We start from the raw sequence: 16,422 nt of genomic DNA, 5'->3' as shown, positions 1-16,422 counted from the left end.
AAACTGACAATTTGGGCACCAAAATAAATGAACAGTAGCAGACTGAATTGAATCAACTAGAAACCAATAGTCTGTATTGATATAAGTAGCACAGAAATTAATTAATTGATTGATGTGGAATGAGACACTTTGTTTTGGAATGGGGTATTTAATGGGGTATTTAATGAGAGTTTTGACTCAGGAGAATGGGAACATCTATTACTAATATAACTAAAATTAATTACCAAAATATAGCTCATGACCTGAAGGATCTTATAATCTCTTTGGGGAACGTACTATACTGTGAGAGTTCTAGGATTTCTCTGCGCAACATATTTTTCCAGCTTCTCCACGAAGTAACTGACTAGCTACAATAGAGAAGAATGTAAAGTGGCTCTTGTGTTTCTTGCTTGGATTTTCAGGTGCTACTGAAACTGGAACTGTATGGGGAAGGGAAGGTTAGAGATAAAGGAAGACAACAGGTTCAGTCTGTAAGATCTGATAAAGGAGGTTCAGCAAGCATTTGGTTTCACTGGCTTGACACTCAGAGGACAGTCTACTGCTGAATCAGCTAACCACATGAGGACACAGCTCATCTAAGGAAGCAGGAGAAAGAAAAAAGCATTTGGCCTAGGGCAGAATCCAGGGTTACTCGGACATAGGAAAAGCTTGACGCTGTTTGGAACAGGAGGGTTTATAAATAAGTACAATTATGACCAAACATGGCAAGCCAAAATAGTAAAATTTCAGAAGTTAGAAACTAACAAAATGTCAACAAAAAGCAGTTGAATATTCTAGCACTTAAAAGAATGTTATCATAAAAACGTTATGAAAGTTTATAATGACTTAAAAATGCTAATGATAGTGTTTTTCAGTTAAAATATATATTATTTAAGCAGTATTAAAAGTAGACATAGTGGGGCACCTGGATGGCTCAGTGGGTTAACGCTTCTGCCTTCCCCTTGGGTCATGATCCCAGGGTCCTGGGACGGAGCCCCACGTCCCGCTCTCTGCTTAGCAGGGAGCCTGCTTCCATTCCTCTCTCTCTCTGCCTGCTCTCTGCCTGCTTGTGATCTCTGTCAAATAAATATATTAATTTTTTTTAAAGTAGACATAATAAAATCTCAAAGAAGATGCACCAGAAAGTTAACAGTAATTGTTTTGAAGGTGGGAATCTACGAGGTTTATTTTAGCTTCACCTATCTTTCAAATTCACATTTAATACTTTCTAATAGTAGAATTAGTCACAATTGGGATTCTCTTCCACCTCTTACAATGATAATCATGGTGACACTTCCTAACACAGAACCAGGACACAAAGTGGCATGAATGCATCAATGCCCGCAATGTAAGACAATTACCTGAGTGTTTCTAATCAAAGACTCGTAGTCCCGCCTGCTGGAGAGGTGTGCGTCCTGCTATCCTGGTTCAGGCAAGGCGTGACAAAGGGCTCTGCCTCTAGCCTGTCCATAATGCCTCGATGACCTATACCTGAGGCTCCCACAAACCATTCCTACTGAACTCACCGCTAGGTCCCCGTGGTTGAAGCTCTTGTTGGCTTGTTTGAAAACTGGCGAACTGCGAACCTCCTTCCAGTTCCGGGTTCTGCAGCGAATCAGAAATGATGACTGTTAATTGAGTGTCTGAACTCACATCTTGACGTCTCACTGTCCCGACCAGTGCAGGCACTTGCAAGGCACTAGGCTCTCCGGGGGCCGGAAGTCCACGAGGTCACCACAGGCGCCCCAAACCCTTCAGTAACATCAACCCTTAACACGACTCTAAATGTTTCACTTCATTCCACGTCCCAGGGCCACCCCTGTCAGATATTATTATCTCTGCAAACAATAGATGAGATCTGAGCCAGGCTTCTTGTACAAGGGCAGGCAGCTGGTACAAGGTGAAGTCTTAACAGGGGTCCATACGGCCGCCCTATTCATTACTAGGATCACCTCAGCAAGTTCCATCCAGTGACCTCCGCAAAGGGCGCTCGCGTGGCTCGCTGAGGCACGTTCTCGGAGACCGTTAGGCATGGAGCGGCCTCTAGAGCCAACAGCCAGGATGGAAAAGGCCAACTGTGGGAAGGGTCCTTCTGGGCAGAAGGGTAGGTCGTTCGGACACCCAGAAGTTCTCCGTCAAAATCTGACTTTGGGGCAAATCAAAACTCGATTTTCAGAAGTGATGGAGACAGGATCCAGAAGACCGAGGTGAAATGCTTAACAGTCAGACGGTACAGCACCGCCGCCATGAAAAAGCCAAACACCACAGCCTCCTCAGCCCCGCACCTAGATGGGCTCACTCTGGACATGGTCCGCCCCCGCGTATGCGTTGCCCTGAACGTTATCCCGCGCTGGCACGGTTTGCCCTGGATATAGTCACCACGCCAAGTGTGGCTCGACCTCCACATTGCCCTGCGCCTACCTGGACGTGTCCCGTCCCTGAGCGTGGCTCACCCTGGGGTAATACCGCCACTGGGTGTGGCTTTCCCGAGAGGAAGCCCGCCCCTGGATGCAGTCCCCTTCAGGACGCGAACCGCCGCAGGGTGTGGCGTACGTAGCCTGTACGTAGCCACACCCCCAGGTGCGACTTGCCCTGTGCGTGGCTCCGCCCCCAGAGCAGGCTGGTCAGAACCTCTCCTTAGAAATCCCTTCTGCTACTGGCTCTTCTGTCTGGGAGTTTCTGAACTCTGCTGGCGTGCCAGACTGTATTGAGGTAAATATGTTCTCAGTTTTTGAGAAAAGTAGACGATAAAGCCAAATATTCAAGCAGTGGAAAAAAGTGCTGTAATTTGGGAAGCAAGGACAGATCCCCGAGGAAAACCTTTCAGTATAATAGGAAGGAAAGAGAAAAGAGGGATAGATGTTCACGTGTTGATATTGTTACTCTTTTGAAGTCTTTTGATGATGAAAAGTTCTGGTGACCTTTTATTCCCCTGCCGTGGTCCAGCACATCCGCTCAACGAATGAGGTGACGAGAAATTCTAGAAAAGTGAAATCATTTTGAACGCTTAGGTAAGAGAATTGACTAAAGAACAATCATATGAGGTCGGCCAAGACAGGGAGCTTTGTTTCCTTCACTGGTGTGCCCCTAATGCTTCGAAGAATGCCTAGTGTACATTAAACACTGAAGGAACTAATGGGTTGTTTTCACGGATTGTTGAAGCTAATACTATACAACATTTATGGTGGCATCAACACAATTACTTGTGTTGATTTTATCCTACATGAATCACCCCTTTATTAGAATACAGGTCTAAAAAAGACACAACTGCCTTTTGCCTGGCCTGACAGATGAAAGGCGAATGAAAAGCTGTCAGAAGTAGAGCTCTTAGATGGAGAGGAGCAGGGAGCTGGGGGAATTGGAGGGGGAGACAAACCATGAGACACTGTGGACTCTGAGGAACTAACAGAGGGTTTTGGAGGGGAAGGCGGTGGGAGGTTGGGTGAGGCTGGTGGTGGGTATTATGGAGGGCACGTATTGCATGGAGCACTGGGTGTGGTGCATAAACAAAGAATTTTGTAACACTGAAAAATTTAAAAAATGAATAAAAATTTAAAGAAAAAATAGAGTTCTTTAGGTTTGGAATTAAGTGACGAACAATGAAGTTTTCCTTGGAGAGTGAGGAAATGAGACAAACCAGTCTAGATGGATAGGGAGATGTGTACAGTGCCTTGTAGTTCCTAAGTTGAAGAATTGGCGTACTGAGGGCATAAGCTGAAAGGATGAACTTGGTGGAATGTCAGACTGTCTTTTCAGATGGCAGAAGTGTTCCTGGTGATAAGTTCTAGGACATGGCCATAACTAAACTGGAATGGAAGTAAAGGGTTCAAGGATGAGAAGGGGTGAACAGTGAGAGACCAGATTATTGGACGGTCTATCCACATGGGTGTGGGGGACTCTGACTGATTCCTCCTCCTTCAGGTTCTTCTCCTTGACCCCAGCCCATCCCACCTTCCGGAATCAGCATTTCCTGCAACCCCAAGCTTTAGTCATGGCATAACTCTGGACAAGAAAGCATAAATGAGGCAGAGAAAGTGGTCTGGAGTAGACATCTGTTTTATTTTTGATACCTAGCATTCAATCACCTTCTGGAAACAGTCTCTTTATTGATCTCTAGGGAACTAACCACATTCTCAGTCTTAGTCTATGGGCAGGTAGAGTTGTCTTTCCCTAACACTCCTCTTTTGAGAATGCATCTATAAATCAGTATTGGCCAAAAGATGATATTATGCTTTTGACAACAGTGATTGGTCAGGGATAGGCATGTGACAAAACTGGAGCCAGTAAGGCACAGTGGGATTTTCTGCAGGGACTACTGAGAGACACAACCACTTGTAGCTACACTTAAAGTTTGGAAGATACACTTAAAGCTACAAAATATGGACAGAAAGTCAGTCCAGAATGCCAAGAAGTAGATAGAAAGTGAATCTTGAAGGCATCAATTGAGCCCCAGCATGAAACCTTGTACTTTAGGCCAGCTTTATTCCCAGACTTTTTCAAGTACCTAAGTCAATAGATTCTCATTTTTAAGTCAGGTATGTTATATTTCCTGTCTTTTACATCTAAATAATTCCTCGCAGTATAAGGGGGTTCTCCATCACTGTCTCCCTCTTTCATGCTAGCCCTCTAAATATATATTATGTTCTCTGTCCTTCAGGTTGCCCTTCTATGAGAGGGGATTAAGAAATCTGCATTGAGATTGCAGCCCAAGAAAGCAGAGCAGTGAGAGACCTTAATTTTGTCTGGTGGCAGGAATTCAGCTAGATAGCTATAAAAATCATTCTGAACACCTGTGAAATCAAGGGGAGTTCAAAGAAAAGAATACCTGCAACTCATCAGATAGAAAAGTGACCGTGTTCTGCCAGGTAGGAGATGGAAAGGAGGGAATCCGAGGCGATATATGGGAAGATAAGCCATGGGGGGAGGGGAGGGAGCCTCCATCAGCTGGCTACAGGCTAGTGATAGAGTAGCAGAGCACAGAATCAGAACTTTTAGAAGGCAGCTCCTGTGAGGGATGTCCTTGCCTGAAGGACTCCTAGGTGCCAAAGCAGGCAGAATCCTCGCTGGGGCAGTGGGTCTCAGGATTCCCGGGATCACAGAAAGAACAGGGGTGCCTGAGTGTGGCAGACTTCCCAGGCATCGGAGCCTTCAAGGCATAGGTATGTGGAAAATATCCCAAAATGGGAGTATGTGCTCTAAGATCCCTAGTACTGCCTTTTCCAACAGTTGAGTGACACATTCTCTCTGATGTTCAAACTACGAGAATTAAATTTGAAATGATAGCACTATATTAAATATATTAACAAGAACAGAAATTAAACCTTGCAACCTATAGGTTCCTTCCTGTATAACGTTAGCTAGGTCTACAGAAGCTGAAGGTTACTTCTACACACCTGTGGTCTGGAGCTAGGTCAAAATAGAGAGACTGCGGTAGAGCTGGATGAGTCATATTACACCCTGCCTGCCCCTGCCCCCAGTTTGAATACTGGTAAGTCAGGTGGTTCTCAGGGTTTATTTTACTTAACCATTCAGGATAAACCCAAACTACCTTTACCTCTCTATGTCATCTTTCCTTCCTTCTTCGGATGCTCCAGTCTCTTTGATGGTTACTTCCCAGGTGCCACTTCATTTAGCCATTAAGCAATTTTGACCTTGATGACTTGGACATGAATGAGGACAAAGATCCAACTTGGCATGTTTGGAGACTTTTGCACCAGCAAACTGAGGAAAGTGTCCAAAAAGAAACCCTTGCATTAGGAAGACTTCTGAGAAGACTCCAATCATCCTTACTTCTGATGTTCACACACTTGTGTAATTACACCTCCCCTTAAGCATAGGCTGGACTTAGTGATTTGCCTCTGAGTGATAGAATAAAGGAAAGGTTATAGGATATCATTTCCATTACTGGTTTCCAAAACATTGTAACTTCTATCTTGTTTGCAAACTCTCTCCTTGCTTTGATGAAGTAAGCTGCCATGCTGGAGAAGCCCACTTGATAAGGAACCAGCCAGCCCCAGCCAAGAGCCAGCAAGGTACTAAAGATCTCATTCCAATAGACTTTGACGAACTGTATCCTGCCAGCAACTATGTGAATGAGTACAGGAGTTGGTCCTTCCCCAGTCAAGCCTCTAGATGAGAATGTAGTAGCCTCAGCTGACACCTTAATTGCAGCCTTGAAGCAGAGAATCCAGGATCCAGGTAGGCCTCACCCAAATTTCTGACCCACAATAGCCATAAGATAATAAGTATGTATTTTTTTAACCCACTAAATTTTGGAATATCCATTACACAGCAATAGATAATTAATGTACACCTCAATTACTGTAACCTTGGGGTAAAATGTTGCATGTCTGGGAAGGTGCATCATATAGGAGGACAATGTCCCTGGCAACATCCCTGAGGGCACTGTCTTCATGCTCAAAGACTATCCCGTATATTCATCTGTTGAAATCGTATCATTGGGCCTGAGTAACCTCCAGGAGGTGAGGCCTAGCTGACATAGTATCCTACCTGACAAATAGTTTGGGAGAAGGTGAAAGAGAGTGTAAATCAAGTTCTAGTCTTTAAGGGTTTTTCTCACTATTTGTAAAGGCCTGAAGGTTTCAGAGTAAGCACGTTATATTTCTTATTTAAAAAAAAAAAAAAAAAAAGTAAAGGTTTTAAATACAGGATATCAAAGCAGGATCAAATAAGGGACTCCAGGATAAAACTGAGAAGGCCACTGTCTGGCTTTCTACAAGGGACTGGTGTACTTGTAGAAGCCAAAAGCATTAACTACTAAGAGTTGAATGCACTGCTTCCTTTCCCTGATTGCAAGCCCAGCCAGTGCAGTACTCAGAGAACACCACTCTCTATTAGAAAAAAAACACTTATTGAGGAGGATTAATATTCTTGGTTGTGCTGAAGGTTGTTCTCATCAGAGGATATATTGTCATGAAAATTGTGAAGTTTTCTCAACAAGGACTGAATGATTTCTTTAGAGAAAATTTTTCTCCCAAGAATTGCTGGAGAAGCATGTTCTGCCTGAGTAGAAGAGTCAAATTGCTAAACACAGTATTTTTTGTCAGGGTCACCCCTGGTGGCCCAAAGGACCTGGCAAACTTGATGCATAAAGGTGGGGATTGGATGAGGCACAGACTTTCCAGAAGGCAGAGAAGAAGGACATTGACTCTGGCCTAATAGCTGATTCTCAAAAGCCTCAGGTTTCTGGGGCTGTCTGACCCTCTTTCTGTTCTGCCTAATTTTTGTAGGACAGTTTTGGTCAGCACAGACAGATTCTTGGCTGCAGGACTTGATACTTGCCCATTTCTCCTGTTGTGGGTCAGAAAGAGCCCAATAGTTGGAGGGAGGTCTCTTGTCGTGCCCTACCTGGGCCTGTAGTTCCTCCTGCTGCTGGCTTAACTCTGGGGCCTCAGATACGTATATGTTCCAGCTTCTCTTCTAGGACCTTCCCAAGTGAGCTTGTGATCTTCAGGAGGCCAATCACTCCCAAAGTAGCCACACTTTCAAATGGTTCTTGGTGCTGCAGTAAGGTGGACATGAGCTTGGCTTATTGCTGGGGACTTTCCTGATGCCCTATGATTTTTTTCTTGGAATTGATCCACTGAGAAAATTGTCTCATCTTTTTTCTGAAGTAACTTTCAAGAGGAAACTGTTCATTCTGTGACAGAGTTGGGGAAGCACTCTCTCATTTTCTGTCCTCAGCATGGAGACTCTCCTCTCTGCCTACAGATGTCCCTACTCCCGAGTCCTCACTTTTGCATTTTCTTGCTTTGGGATCCTAAGGTCTCACTTTCTTTGCACTTCTTCTTTGTGAGAAATTTGTAGGTTGGCCCTTACAGAAGGCCAGTTTTGAGTCCCAGGATTCCTGCTGCTCCTCTGTGCTAACATTCAGTTGGATGTGCAGCACCTGGGATGCTTCCATGTCCCCGCTGCGCACACCCTGGGACCAAGTCATTGAAGCCTTGGAATTCAAGCTATCTGAGGGAAGGCGCATGTCAGTGGGACATCCTTGAGCCTGGTTATGCTCCTCACTCTCCAGTTTAAACTTTAACTCACTCAGGATCTGTCTTTTCAGGTCTGATAGTTTAGAATCTTAGGGAACCAGTATTTTTGGTGAGGGGTGCTCCATGGTCATGGCAGTTTCTACTTCATTCATGTTGACATTTATCATTTTGGAGCTTTCCAACTCACTGGTCATCAAGATTTCCCAAGATGGGGATTGAAGGGTATAGAGCTCCTTGGTGTCGAATATATCCCTGGACAGGATGGGCATGGCAAAATGTTGTAAATTCTTCTCCTCCATATCTTTGCCCTGTTCCATTTCTACTCTGTTACTGGAACTCACATTCTCATGGGTTGGCTCAAGTCCAGCACCAGCTTGACTTGCAGGTACCTCTGGGCCACATGTGTTGTCTGGTACAGTCTCACTGGGTCGCACTTGAGCTCTGATGCTGTGTGTAAAGGCCTGAAAAGTCTGGCTGCCCGACTCAGCTATCTGGATACCCTCTGCAGTCTTATGGTCAGTGTCAGAGTGTGATGCCTTCAGGTCCCCCGTCCATCATTGCCCACAGATGACATAGTGAGGAGAGGATGATCCGCAGTGGGGACTGACTTGTTGTTCTCACCCTGTTTCTGAAAATAGGTTTAGAGCTTCCCTCAAGGTGTTTAAAAATCTCAGCTTTGGAATCCACCCCAGAAATATGCATGGCTGAGGAGGGAAAGTCAAATTGGGGAAGAGGCCATGTTTTGGATTCTCTCAACTTATAGAATTTTATGGATTCAAGAACCCTGAGGGGTAGACCCCACCTCTCACTCATGCAAAATCTAATAATATGGGCCTCTAGCACCTGTCGAGTACTGGGACCAAGAAAAGAATGCTCTAGAGTGGTGCTCTGCCAGTAAACCCTACCGACCGTTGTCTTTAGCATCTGTGTTTTCTGGAGCAGTATGGGAACTCCCAGAGAAAGGCAATGTATTGTCATCAGCAAGCCATGAATAACACACACCTATAGGAATCCTACCCGCAGTGATCTGCCAAAACTTCTTGCTCATATGTAAACTAAGAATACTTTTCATTTGATTCTGGTCTGTGTCCTTCCTTGAGACATTCAATATTTCATTCCCCGAGTGATTCCTTGAATGACACACACAGTTCCTTGTTGTCTCCAAGGCAGCCCTCAGACCCTTCACTAGGTGGCATTCTAAGATCCTCTGTGGGCTGTCTTCTGGACTCTTCTCTAGGATATACCCAAGATTCCTCCTCCTATCTTTTCTTAGCTGGAACACTGTTTGGACCCTCTCGTGGAAACTTCCGGGGAGACTCAATTCAGTCTTTGCTAGATCCTGGTTACTATGGGCCTGAAACTCAGAGAATTGTAAGTGAACATGCCTGCCTTTTTGCTAGGAGAGTTCTGATAATGTATGCTGAGGCTCCATCACTGCTAGGGAGTCTAGATTTCTGCAGTCATGGAGGCACCAGCGTGGGATTACCTTCCTTGGGCTATGTAACTCCAGTGTCTCCTGGGGTTCACAGAAGATATGAAAATGGCCAGGAAGGATGGAGATGGGTACATAGGCATGGGACGTCCGGCTAACCAGTGGAAGGTTGGGAGCTCGAGGACAAATGGTTTCTTCAGATTTCTGAAACACAGGAACTAAAGCCCACAACCTTTCCTATTGCTTCTGCAACACATGCCATCCCAGGTGTTGATTTTCAGTCAAGATAGGAGAGTCTGATTCATTCTTGGATCTATGGAAAGACCCTCCACGGTCTCTAATTAGGGATGAAGAAGGTGGTATGATCGGGAGGTAGGATTGAAAATGGGCATGGGTGTTCACCTTAGTGAAAGGTAGAGGTTGGGATGGGGACAGGGTTTGACGCAAGGATTGGGGGTGTTCAATGGGGAGAGGAAATGGTTGGGAATGAGGAAGTGGTGGAGGAGATGCTTGTATTTTGATAGCAGAGGTATTATGAATTCCTTTGAATAAGACAAAGTGAGACTCTAGTGGGGAAATACTACTAGAAATCAGGAGAGTGACTACTAAGGACTAACTGTGCAAAGAAGGAAGACGCCAGAAGAGCTGGCTATAAATCTGATGCAAGTTTTCTGCCAAAGCCTTGACATAGAGGAGCTGTTGATAAATAGAGAGCTGCTCTGGTTTTGCTTCAGTGTTCCAGCCTCTTTTGGAGGCTATGGTGACCTGTACATCAAGCAGATGCAAAACATTCCCTAAAGATGTCCATTGGTACTCTGACCACAATTGTTTGGAAAATGGCCCCTCCTCTTTTACTTTCTTCTCTAAAATCTGGAAAGCCATCCTCTTCTCCATTTGTCTCTCCAATAGGGCCTGGAAGTTAAGACCAGGGAAAGAAATTCCACTGGCCTCCTTGTGTTTAGTAGCAGTCTCTCTCCTGAAACAGGTTTCCAGTTGGCGGAGGTAGACTTGCTCTTGGTGAACATCGGATTGTGATAATGCGGGGAGGAACATGTTCTTGCCATAGGCCTGCCAATAAGTGAATTTGGAACTCGATGGGTTTGAACACTCACTACCTCTGATTGTTGGGACACAAGGAGATATCCCACGAGGACCATCTGGAGATGAATTCTCAGGAATATGTTTAAATGAGATGGAAATTGATTTAGATTGAGTCACAGTTAAAGGGCAGTCTGGCAGTGGTGAAACAGATGCCTGATAACAAGCAAATGAATCAGTGGGTTTCCTTATATGAGACAGATGTGGTAAGAGGTTGTTATCTTGTGAAATGGTGGGGTCAAGAGTGGAGAGGGTATTCAGAGGTAAAGTGGCCTCTTGTTGTCTGAACATCATATGGTAGGAAAGGAGGAAAGGCAGGGGGTGGAGGTATGGAATGGTTCCCTAGGAATTAAGAATCCTAGGTGTTTGGCTCTAGTGGCAGGGAGTACCTAAGGGTGAGGGTAAGAAAAAGTCAGCTAAGGGGGTCACTGGGTTAGGTGAGAAGATAGAGGGTATTGGGGGGAAGGCTCAGGCAACGAGGCTGGTATTAGGTCTCCTGGAGCAACTGCAGAGAAGTCAGGAGACAAAGTGAATGATGAGTGAGTCACAGAAGTTATAGAAACCAAGGGGATCACAGAGGGAGTAGCATATTCCAGGGCCTCTGGAACAGCAACTGATTCACCCCAGCAGTTGTGCTGTTAGACTCCTCACAGAAGGGGTCTGGACATAATAGTTGATGAAAGTGGATGGTATCATGACGCCAGCCTAGGGGGCTATGGGAGATAGGACATACAAAGTTGCAACCAGGACCAGAACAAACATAGGTGACCATGGCTGGTCTGGCAAAGGTAGCCCCCCACCCACCAACATCCCCAAGCCTTCAAATTCTAACTCTTAGAATTTTCCATCCTATGTCAATTTGAGGCTTCCCTAAGGCTCTAGAAATACATAGACTCTGCTTAAAAGAGCGGTTCAGGAAAGAAGGTAGTGTTTACTCACCTTTACAGAAGAGGAAGCACCTTTCTTGCCTCCCCAACTTCTCTCTGGCAAGTTCTCCACCCTGGGAAACCAGGAAAATAATGAAGATAGAAGAGAGAGATCTAATAGAAGGCTGAATAGAGTGTCCTTTAAAGATATCCTTGGTAGACTGGACTTGGAGAGTACCATGTATTAGGATATAAGGTCACATGATCAATGATCATAAGACTTACATTATTTTATCACTCACAATGGGCTTTTGTGTGTATTATCTATCCTATGTGATACTGAAAACCGCCCTATGTGGGACATCAGTCAATGATTACCTCAAAGAAGAATTCAAGTATCCATGACATCACAGGTCTTTCACAAAGTCTCAGAAGTTCTGACTCTTAATGTCTCACAAGGCTACATATTGGACAGCACCCATTGCCCAGATCCATCACTACTTCTTGCTCAGTAATGGTCAGAGCATGGAAACTGAGAAGGGTTTTGCATTCTGACTGTGTTTCCATGATCCTCTCCTCTGAGGCCTCTGTTTTCTGAAAGGGAATGTATCTAGGAGCTGGCATCCTCAGAGATCATGGACTGAGCCCTCATGGAAAGGACAGGAAGGGTCAGCCTTGGAGAGCTCAGGTGGAATAGGCAGAATCTTACCTTTCAGAGTCCCACCTTTCCTCCTCTTGGCTCTGCCCTGACACTAGAACGAAAAGAAAAGAATGAGGAGTGGGGACCCATCATTCACTCTTCTCTCAGAAATGGAAACATTCTTTATCCAAGAACACAAGGACTGTATTTTAATTTATAGAACTTTGTGTTCCTTGCTTTTCTCAATTTTTAAGGCTTTATTTTGAAAAACAAAGGATGATTTTGTCTGGGGGGTCCACACTTGATATTCTCACTCAGAAGTTCTTTGTTCAATGAGGACATAAAAAACTGAAGCCTGACAGTCACATATGTGCTCCCTGAGGTAGACCCTGTATTGTAGGCTATACCTCAGACCCAAGTCTCTTCTCAGAGGCTCAGCACTGTTCTGATCATCCCAACGTGAAGGCAGGCTTGCTTGTCATGGGAATGTGACTTATGATCAAGACCCGGGAAAATTTGTTTTCTTACACAGACCTCATACTCTCCAAATAACCCAATCCAGAACTGCAGAATCATTGTGTTTGGGATTTTACCCAAGAGCCAAAACCATACCCTAATAGACCATGTGTTTCACGTGGAATTCTTAGTGCGTGCTTAATCCTTCACCCTGTCAGATCTCCTTTCCTAGAGGAGTTTATGTCTGTTCTTTCCTTAGACTTCTCATTTTAGGTGTTTCTCTGACCCTACCAAACTCATTTAGAAATGCGGGAAGAGGAACAGGAAAATAAAGAGTCATTCTCTGAAGGGCAACTTCTGGTTCCAGATCTAACATTTTAAAAAGCCTGGGAGTCATCACTTCAGTCTGTGAAAGAAGCAAAATGCTGAACAGACTAAAAATCAATGACATTTCTTGGAACCATAGTGGCAAACCATTACCTCAAATCTTCTGAGAGTGTCAGTGCAGAAAATCATACCTAAGATTCACTTACCTGAAACAGAAGCACTGGAGGCTCAACACTGCTCTCCTGGTATGAACACTTAAACAGACACTTGGACAAATTGCTGAAGGATGCATATGGGCTAGCATGAGAGTGAGAAACTCCTGGGGTCACAATCTACTGGGGGACCCCCATTTATTTATAGGTGATATTACCAGGAACCCAAACTAGTTCTCACAGTAGAGCTACCAAAAAAAAAAAAAAAAAAAAAAAAAAAAAAAAGCTCAAGTTTCTGGCAGAGGAATGTAGTGTTGGAGAGAAAGAGAAAGGTAACCCATTTTGAAAACATCATGAAATATTCCCAGAGGGTTTTCCATAACACAAACCTACTCACTGGGAAAATCCTACCAGAGCGTTATGCCCCATGGAAGAAGGTAAATTACCCAACAATAGCAGCCCCCTCTAGGCTTCCTTTCTTATTGATAAAGTGGAACAACAACAACAAAAAAAAACCAAAAACCTTTAAACACTAGTGACCATCATAATCCAGGGACATAAGCCCATTAAAAGATGAATGATTAATCATATCCCCTCCCTTGACACCTTGCTACAGTATTAATGGCTCTGGTATAGGAACAGGATCAGAGCTAAACAGAGCTGCAAGGTATAGTTTCTATTTAGGGAAATTTAGGGAAACCTAAAGACACTAGGAGAGACAAAAACAAGGACACTAAAGGAAATTGCAGCCCCTGATATGCATAGTTACAGTAAATATTAAACATACCCCAACACCTAACCCGACTAACATAAGACTTCACATTAAAGGTCTCTTTATTTCAGTTCTGATTACCCAATACATCATGTTTGGCTTTCAAAGAAACCTTACAAGGCATGCTAAAGGCAAGAAAAAGCAAACTTGTCAGACAAACCAAGCATCAGGCACACATTCAGATGTGACAAATTTCAGAGTTGTCATACATGGAATCTAAAATAACCATGATTATTATGTTAAGGTCTCTAGTGGTAAAGGTAGAAAACATACAAAAACAGAGGAAGCCAAGAGAGGGAATTCTATGAAAGAATCAAAAGGAAATGTTAGAAAACAAAAGCAGTATGGCAAATGAAAAATGACTTTGATTGACTCATCGGTAGGTCCATACAAGCAAGGAAAGAATATGTGAGTTTGCATATATGTCAGTAGAAACATTCCAAACTGAAATACAAAGAGAAAAAGAATTTTCTTAGTGCTAAAATCTAGAATATCCAAGAACTGTGTTTCAAAATGTACAACAGATATATAATTAGAATACCAGAAGAAGAAAGAACAGAAAAAAATGCTTGAAGTAATAATGGCCAAGGAGTTTCCAAAATTAATAAAAGGTTAGCGATACATTGTGGAAGTTCAGAGTACATCAAGTAGGGAAATATTTTAAAAGTCTATACCTGGACATATCATATTCAAGTGATAGGAAAACAAAAGGTAAAATTTCAAAGGAATCCAGAGGGAAATAGAAACCCTACCTTAGAGGAAAAAACCAAGAATTATGACCTATTATCATAAGCCATGAAAGTAAGAGATTAGAATGTTTACTGTTGAAAGAAAAAACCACCAATCCAAAATTTCATATCTAGTGATATTATCCTGCAAAAGTAAAACAGAAATAATAACTTAGACAAATAAAAACAGGGAATTCATCAGCAACAGTCCTGCCCTATGTAAATGTTAAAAGTAGTTCTTTGGTGAGAAGGAAAATAACTCAGATATACATAAAGTAAAGGAAGAGAAGGAATGAATGAGGGTCAAATAAAACATTCATTCATCTTATTCTCAGTTGACCTAATAATAACAATAATGATAATGTGTTCAGTGATTATAGTACATGGATAAGTGAAATGAATGACATCAGTGGTACAAGGGACAGGAGGAATTGGACACTCCTGCACTATCTATGAAGTGTTATAACATTACATGAAAGGGAATTTAGAGTACTTGTTAATATATATTATGAACTCTAGAACAAACACTAAAATATTTTTAAACAGAATAATTGATAGACTAACAAAGTAAGAAAATAGAATTATATATAATGCTTTTTTTAAAACCAGAAAAGAAAACAGAAAAAGAGGGGAAGGATAGGCATAATGAATAACAAATAGAACGGACAAGGTAGAGATATTAATCTAACTATATTTAAAAATCACTAAATGGAAGTGGTCTAAATTCACCAATTAAAAGAGGAGACTGTCACAGCACATAAAAAAACAAGACCCAATTGAAGACCTATGAAATACTCACTTTAAATATAAAGATACAGATAGATTAAAAAAAGAGAGACAGAGAAAAATGTACCATGCTAACACTAATGAAAAGAAAATAGAAGTAACTCTATTATTTTGGACAAAGCAAACTTCACAACAGGAAAATTATCATAGGTAAAGAAGAGCGTTACATAACAACAAAGGGGTCAATTCTCCAAGAAGACAGAACACTCCTTAACAGGTACACATGTAAAACATAGTGTCAAAATCTGTGAGGCAAAAACCACTATAATTGCAAGAAAAAATGGATGAATCCACTGTTATTCTTGGAAATTTCAACAGTCCTTATCAGAAATGGGCAGATTCAGAAGGCAGAAAACCAGTAAAGATATAGTTGCCCCAAACAACATCCTCAATCAACTTGCTCTAATTGACATTTATAGAATACCTCATCCAACCGCAGAATACACATACTTCTAAAGCTCACATGGAACGTTCACTAAGATGGACCATATTCAAGGACACAAAACACACCTTAACAAATATAAAATAGAAATCACACACAGTATGTTTTCAGACCATCAGGTGTGTGCAATGCTAACTTTAAAACAGTTGTCTCAAGTTCTGTCCAATGCAAGAAACCTGGGATCCTCTCTACACATTTGAAACATGCTAACATTTCAAAAAGGTTTTACAAAACTGGCAAAGGGCACCCCCACTCAAAAAAAATTATTTTAGAAATTATATGCAATATAAAACAAACAACAAAGAACAATAATTCAACATCTTTACTAACATGGAATCCCTAATCTCTTTCTTTCTCTAGTGCCACCAGGTTGCGTGTCTTCTAGGTTTTGCACTGTGAACGATTTGCCAGCACTTTGTTAGCTCTGTGAGTCAGTTTCCACTCCTCCACCAGATTTCCATTTTTCAAAAATGTGTTGACAGCTTTTGTTCTTTATGCTCCCCTTCTTGTCATCCTTAAGTACTTATTTTTAAATACTTTACTTGTTTTAACAGCTTTATTGAAATACAGCTCACATACCATACAATTCACCTATTTAACATGTATAATTCCTTGATTTTCAGTATATACATCACTACAATTTTAAATGTTGTCATGACTTAAAAGAAACAAATCTGCAACCTTTTGCTATTATTCTCCTCCGCCCTCCTCCCTCCACCTCTAAGATGTACTACTTTC

At 42.5% G+C, this 16,422-nt stretch overlaps 2 long non-coding RNA genes and 1 pseudogene across 6 annotated transcripts; 1 reads left to right on the top strand and 2 right to left on the bottom strand.

The window, feature by feature from the left end:
• Positions 1 to 910: 910 nt before the first annotated feature.
• Positions 911 to 5,717, bottom strand: LOC309846413. The gene is made up of 3 exons (XR_014301928.1): positions 5,534 to 5,717; positions 1,506 to 1,584; positions 911 to 1,055 (listed from the first exon to the last, which is right to left on the bottom strand). It is a non-coding gene; the product is annotated as an uncharacterized lncRNA (long non-coding RNA).
• LOC309846392 lies at positions 1,584 to 6,174 on the top strand. 4 transcript variants are annotated; one of them, XR_014301900.1, is made up of 4 exons: positions 1,584 to 2,083; positions 2,873 to 2,990; positions 4,637 to 4,844; positions 5,946 to 6,174. It is a non-coding gene; the product is annotated as an uncharacterized lncRNA (long non-coding RNA). The 4 variants fall into 4 exon arrangements; XR_014301902.1 differs by having other exon boundaries at positions 1,584 to 2,691; XR_014301901.1 differs by lacking the exon at positions 2,873 to 2,990 and having other exon boundaries at positions 1,584 to 2,691.
• A 1,584-nt stretch (positions 6,175 to 7,758) lies between these two features.
• LOC309846365 (spermatogenesis-associated protein 31D1-like) lies at positions 7,759 to 10,363 on the bottom strand (annotated as a pseudogene). The gene has a single exon. The product of its transcript is annotated as a spermatogenesis-associated protein 31D1-like (transcript).
• Between the last annotated feature and the right edge of the window lie 6,059 nt (positions 10,364 to 16,422).

The sequence above is a fragment of the Mustela nivalis genome (assembly GCF_964662115.1).
Source record: "Mustela nivalis genome assembly, chromosome: 13".
Classification (NCBI taxonomy): domain Eukaryota; kingdom Metazoa; phylum Chordata; class Mammalia; order Carnivora; family Mustelidae; genus Mustela; species Mustela nivalis.
Note: the sequence above shows the minus strand (reverse complement) of the source record. Positions and strands in the feature narration are given on the sequence as shown.